At 34.3% G+C, this 6457-nt stretch overlaps 1 long non-coding RNA gene across 2 annotated transcripts; it reads left to right on the forward strand.

The window, feature by feature from the left end:
- Positions 1-311: 311 nt before the first annotated feature.
- On the forward strand, positions 312-2211 carry LOC114414405. 2 transcript variants are annotated; one of them, XR_003667209.1, is made up of 4 exons: positions 312-975; positions 1252-1504; positions 1586-1778; positions 1959-2211. It is a non-coding gene; the product is annotated as an uncharacterized LOC114414405 (long non-coding RNA). The 2 variants fall into 2 exon arrangements; XR_003667208.1 differs by having other exon boundaries at positions 316-1504.
- Positions 2212-6457: the final 4246 nt, after the last annotated feature.

Below are 6457 nucleotides of genomic sequence, written 5' to 3' on the forward strand. Positions count from 1 at the left end.
TTCTTTTCCAAATGTTTATATTGTATATAGAATTTTATTGACAATCCCTAAAAGAAGTTTTTCAAAATTAAAATTGCTTAAATCATATCTAAAATCAACATGAGTTAACTATTTTATTTATTGAAAGTGAAGTATTAGAATTGTTTGATTATAAAACTCTCATAAATGATTTTGCAACTAAAAAAATTAAAAAATTAATATAAAAATTGATATTTTATATAATATATTAAATAAAATTCTTGTAAAGATCCTTTAATATTTTTGCATTGGGCTCCAAAATGTTACTGAGGATCTTGTTTGAGCGAAACTAATAGTATAAAATACTGGGCAACGGTGGCGCCTAACTAAATTTCAATTGCACTCTACATTGAATCTTGTTAGAGAAGAGAGACGGTCAAGCACTTCACTCACATTTCTAGGGTTCCATTTTGATCTTTGCGATGCAGAAGAAGCTAGGATTCCCAATCTCTAAAGCCTCGACCAATTTAGATTGTTGTACGGTTCCATTTCGGCAACTTCGAAGCCATTATCTTTGTTCCTTCCTCGGATTCAACTTGGAAGTTAGGAGTTTCACCAACCTGAAGCTCACTGCAACTTTCACGAACGAAGATTCTGTCAAAAATTTGTATCGCAATTTGACAATGCTTGGCTGATTTCTTCATGTGCAAAGAACTCAATGACGCCACATGAAAAAGAGGAATAATCGCCGATTTAAATGATGCCGGAAAAAACGATGTTTTGGCTGCTAGGGTTCTTCCATTCTAAATCGATCCGTATTCATATATGTCTTCTCCTCCTCTCAAATTATGCTTCTCTTCGTTATTTAACTACAATTTCCCAAATCTCCCCAAAACTTTAATCGATTTTCATTTTCCCTTAGCTAATTCCCTATTTTAATTTTAACTTTGATGTATTTTTGCTGATTTTTAGGTTCTTTTGAAAAGATGTATTCTGTGTTTTCAGAGTTATTGACTGGTAGCTCTAATTTTTGTTTGCTATTTAAACTTATTTTCATTTCAGTTGAAGTTATTCTAGGTAATTGCTTATTGCCTATTTAGAGGAAGATGGAAACAATGTTGCTGCAGTAGCCTAATATTGTTCATAAATTTGATAATGGCTATGGCCTGTTTGTGGAAATGCCTAAGAGAGACTTTGGAGGCTTGGAGTAGCCAAAGGGCCTTTTAACTTTGAAAGCTTCTCATGGACTAGACTCAAACTCATTAATTGCTCACATACATTTGTTTTATGCAGGGAGATATTAAGGATCATTAAAGTCTGGTTAAGGCAATCAAGCGAGTTGATGTTGCAATTTGCGCAACTTGTAGACAACTAATAAAAGACTACTAAACTGGATTTGTGTTTTGGGTCACATATTAATTTGACACTCAAATTTTGAAAGTATATATCAAGTTCATGACAGGAGATAATTTATTTTTTACTCTTGAGATACTGCAAATGCAAGATCATCTAAATGTCATCAAACTTGAAGGACTAGCAACATCAAGTATGTAGGATAATCTTTAGTTTTTTTTTTTTTTATTTCATGCAAGTTCTAAGAATATTATTGGCATGTTTTCATATGTAGGGTATGTTGTTAAGTATTTATTCCCCACAAGACCATGTTTTTTCATCTTTCTTTCAGTTGAGAGAGGAAAAAGATGATGAAAAGTTAGGTCAACACACTGTTGAGGATCAAGTTATTGATGGCTTAACACCAAATCTTTCATTCAGGGATCTCGCGTACTCGGATGATCTCAACTTTTAACGTTGCCACATTGGTAAGTATTGGATTAACGAGCATTATTAAAACCGTCTTTAGTTGCTTTGTTTTCTTCATATTGAACTTCTTAAAACTGTCTCAGCTCCCAAGCATTATTTGTTAAATAAATATTCCAACATTACACTGCTCAATCTCATCCTTGCTAACCAAGCTATTGTTGTCTAATTTGGGCTTTCAGGTGCTTGAGATTCATAACGCCATGCAGTAGTTTGTGTTCCATAGGTTGCTGACAACAAATGATTGAGTACTTAAGATCTCCTACAATTGCATTTTAAAGCAAATATCAAATTAAAATTATAAATGGTTTTAAAAAATTTCAAATTGCTTTATTGACATTTCTGTTGCAGGATTCGCTTGTGTTGTATGCAAGGATACAATTGAATTTAATTTGTAACACATTTTCCCCAATGAATTATAATTGAGAATGTAAATTGTGTAATATTTACCGAATGTGTAATAGGCCTTCATATTAAAAGCAGGGATGAAAAAAATTAAGATTTTCGTGGTAGATTTCGATAACAAAATTATGATAGGAGTGTCATAGTTTAATTCTAAAAAAGATACGTGAAAATGATTATTGTCTTAACCTTTTAGTTGGCAACAAAGAAAATGTGATTAGGGGTAATGTGTAATCATTTCATGAGTGATGCATAGTTTTTCATGTAATTTGATCAACAAATCTCACAATAGACTTGGATCATGGTCACATGGACCTTAAAATTCTAGTTAAGTATTAATCTTTAAAAAAAATATTTAATAAGTTAATTTTACTGTGAGATGAACCTTTTTGACTTTCAATAAGTTAATATTAATTCTTGATGGAGGTATAAATCATGAAAATGATAATTTATTAATATGTAAAAATAGAATAAAATAAAATAAAATAAAAATTCTATTATTTTTTTGTTATATATTTTTTAAAATTCGCATGAAATTTACTCTTGTGTATTTTAAATTTGCTGGAAACTTAACTACAGATTTTCATGCGATTTTTTCCGCAAGAAATTTCTTCCATTTTTTTCTAGGAAACTCCGCATGAAATTTCCTGCAAATTTTATATTCATAGGAGCTAATTATCCACCAAGGATTTACCTGCGGATTTTTATCTGCAGGAAACATGTTTCGTGTGGTTTTTATCCCCATGTAATGATGAGATTTCTAGTATTGAACATTAAAGAATGCATTTAAAACTTCATTTAATGTTCCATGTTTGAGATGTATTTTGTTGGAATTGTCTTGACATTCTCAAAGGATCTATCAAAACACAAGAAGAATAAATGAAGTCCAAAGGCTTTGGAGTTGTGAAACAATATCAAAATATATATTCTACTGTGACACACCTACTTTGTCGAAAAGGAAGTAGTTTTCTAATGAAGTGTTCTTCACGAAAGTTAGAGAGTATTTTTCCAACATGGAGGGGATGTGCATTTAATGCAAGCGTTAAATGTTCCAACAACCACAATCTTCATAAGCAAGCTCAAGTAAAGATTTCTATCCATTTAGAGACAATGTACACTTAAAGAAGAAGGCCTATAAATACTAGAAATTTTGAAGAAATGGAGTACAAACCTATGTGTCAACATTCAAATTTTTTTTGTAAAAATCCTTTTGTATATTTCTTATAAAGTTCAAAAGCTCTCAAAATGCCTTGAATATCTTGAGAGAAAAGACTAAGTGTTTAGACTGTAAATCTGTTTATAAGACGATTAAGAACTAGTCAGTAAAGTAAGTCAATCAAACAACAAATCTTCTTATTTATGTTATTAGAGCTAACAGTGGTTTGGTAAGACAAGGAATATTGAATTGTTTCTAAGCTTGGTGTAAGGCTTGTTGTGTAAGAGCCAAAAGTGGTAGTGACAAATACTTTGTAACTTTGAGAAGTTAGTGAAACTTGGTAGTTTGCTAAGAACTAGACGTAATCTTAGTGGTTGAGACAAACTGATATAAATCCTTGTGTCTTATAGTTCTCGTGTTCTCTTTGTGTTTTTAACTAGCCTAGGGTTCAAATTTGATTTTTGTTTTGAAAACATGTTTTGTTTCCAAAATTGAATTCCATCATCTTACTCAGTCTATTTCGAATATATGTTATTTGTTTTTTCAAAGTTTCTTTAGACAATAGTCTTATGTTTGCAAAAAGGTTAAAAGAATTCTTAAAACCATAATTCAACCCTCTTTCTTGTGATATTTGTCGATACAGTTTTGTTCTTAGTTGGGGATCACTTCTTCTTTTCAACCAGTTACACAGTGCTATGATGTTCATTAAGGTTGCTTTCTCTAGAGGTTGGCAACAATTATGGCTCGAGTGTGATTCTTCACAAGTGGCTAAAGCTTTTTCAGCCCCTCTTTCAATTACTTGGCAGCTTTGGAATCGTTGCTTTAATTGTCTTAATCGTTGTTGTCAACTTCACTTTAGAGTATCCCATATTTACCAGGTATAGGGAATAATTGTGCTGATAAATTAACATCCTTAGGGAGTTTGTATTAGGGTGTGTACAACTCTATCTAGAACGTGGACGATTGGGCCACGCAAAGAGGTTGTGTGAAGACAGATTGGAGCCACATGTAACACCCTGGTATATATATCTATATATTATTAGTAATTATGTTTGATGTTTGATGTTTGATTATTTGTTGTGTTATTTTTATCCGTAATTATTTTCAAGGAGGTTAATTTAGTTAATAGAAGGGTGTGGGTAGATAAGGATCTAGCTTCTCAAAGAAGCCTCTTGAGAAAGCTTTTCAAAGAAGTCATGGGGAAGCTTCTTGAGAAAGCCTCTTAATGAAACTTCTTGAGGAAGCTACATGAAGCTGCCTCGGTAAAAATTCTTCCCAGCCTTTGTTAACCGTTGGATCTTCTCGAAATTTGGTCTGCAGCTTCACAAGACACTTGCCCATGATCTGACTGTTGGGATCTTTGAGAAGATGTCTGGAGTGTGCTCGAAGCTTCCGTTCCCGAGAGCATTTCTTATTTAACCATTTCAGCCTTTACTTTCATGTAGCTTAGGAAAAATGCAATTTCTTCTCCTTTATTTCTTCCAAAGCCATTTCTAACGTCCCAAACACTTTCTCCATCACCCACAACCACCATTAGCCACCACAAACCATCATTGTTCTCCATTGAAACCCCACACCGAGAGGAACCCTTCAACCGAAGCAGAATCTTCCAACTTGGCTTGTGGTTTCGATAGAGAACGAAACTTTAATCTGACCTTTCATTTTCTTTCGAGGTAACCATGGTTCTAAGCTTGTTTCTTGTTAGTTTCATCTTGTCTTTAAATCTTTCTGACTTTGGAACCGCCATTGCATGTCTTATGCTTCCTTTGAAAAACCTTATAGAAAGAGACTTTGTGAATGTTATCCTTTCATGAAATGCATGTTATTTTCGTAACCTACACTGAACCCTGGTCACATTGGCGTGGTCGGAATTTCCAAATGATGTTCCTTTGTAAAACCTGAAATGCTCCCAGCTCTTTCATGTAGTGATGTGGGTGTTTGACCCAGAGCACTGTTACTAGCTTTGTTTTCTGAAATCCATACTAAGTCTCCTTCATTTTGGCATGGTAGAGGCTTGCGTGGAATCAACGAACAAGGAAGAAAAGGAATCTTCAAGTGACACGACGAGGAATCCGCGGGGTAGCTCACGATAGGTGAGGGGAGTTTATTATAAAATTTACCGTTTTAACACCATAGCTAGGGTCAGGGAACCTAGCTATGAGGATATATGCCTGTCCCTGTTGCATGCTGATTTTTCTTCAAAGAAAATTACGTTTTAACTAATGGGATGTGATAAAATTGTTATTGATATGCATGCTGGTTTTTTTTTTCAGGAGAACCTATGTTTTTGACGAATGGGATGCGATATATATATATATATATATATATATATATATATATATATATATATATATATATATTTGTTGTTGATGTCGCTATTAAGGATTTTAATTGATATATGATGATAATGATAATTATGATGATATAGATTTGAGATGACGTTGTTAATAAAAACATTGTCAACATGAATTGTTATTATTGATGAATATGTGAATATGAAATGAGGTTGTTGTTATTGTTGATAATGTCATTGAGATGAGATGATATTTATGTTGTGACTGACATGGAAATGGAATGTTGATTGATGTTGGAAATGCATTGGCATGTGCATGTTGTGTATGTTCGTGGGAGGCACTGTGCACTGACCTTCTAGGGTCTTTGGCACTAGCTTTTGGCCACAATCATATGTCGTATGGAGTGTATGTCATGGGGGATAGAGTGCACTGACCTTGTCGGATGGCCCAGACGTGGGTAACTAGCGTGGTTAGAATCTAAGCATTTCTGAGGGGATGCTTAGGCGCTTTAATTGGTCCATGGTCTTTGGCACTTACTTTTGGCCGTGATCATAGCTCATACGACACAGGAAATAAAGTAACTGTGGCCAAGTGTACTTTGTACTAGGGGGCTCTCACCTGGTAGGGAATACCTTTGGGCTCCCAGGCTGATCACCTATGGGAGGGGGGCTGTTACGTGCACAACCGGGTGGTCTCGACAAACTCAGCACAGTTCCCTAAGTGAGAGTGTCGTGTGGACACGCTTAGGCTATTTCCTGAGATTTGGTTGTTGTTGGTACGTACCAAATTGCATCTGAGTGTTGAGTCAGGTGCATGCATCATTGTGTGC

This window comes from Glycine soja, chromosome 1 (genome assembly GCF_004193775.1).
Source record: "Glycine soja cultivar W05 chromosome 1, ASM419377v2, whole genome shotgun sequence".
NCBI classification, from domain to species: Eukaryota; Viridiplantae; Streptophyta; class Magnoliopsida; order Fabales; family Fabaceae; genus Glycine; species Glycine soja.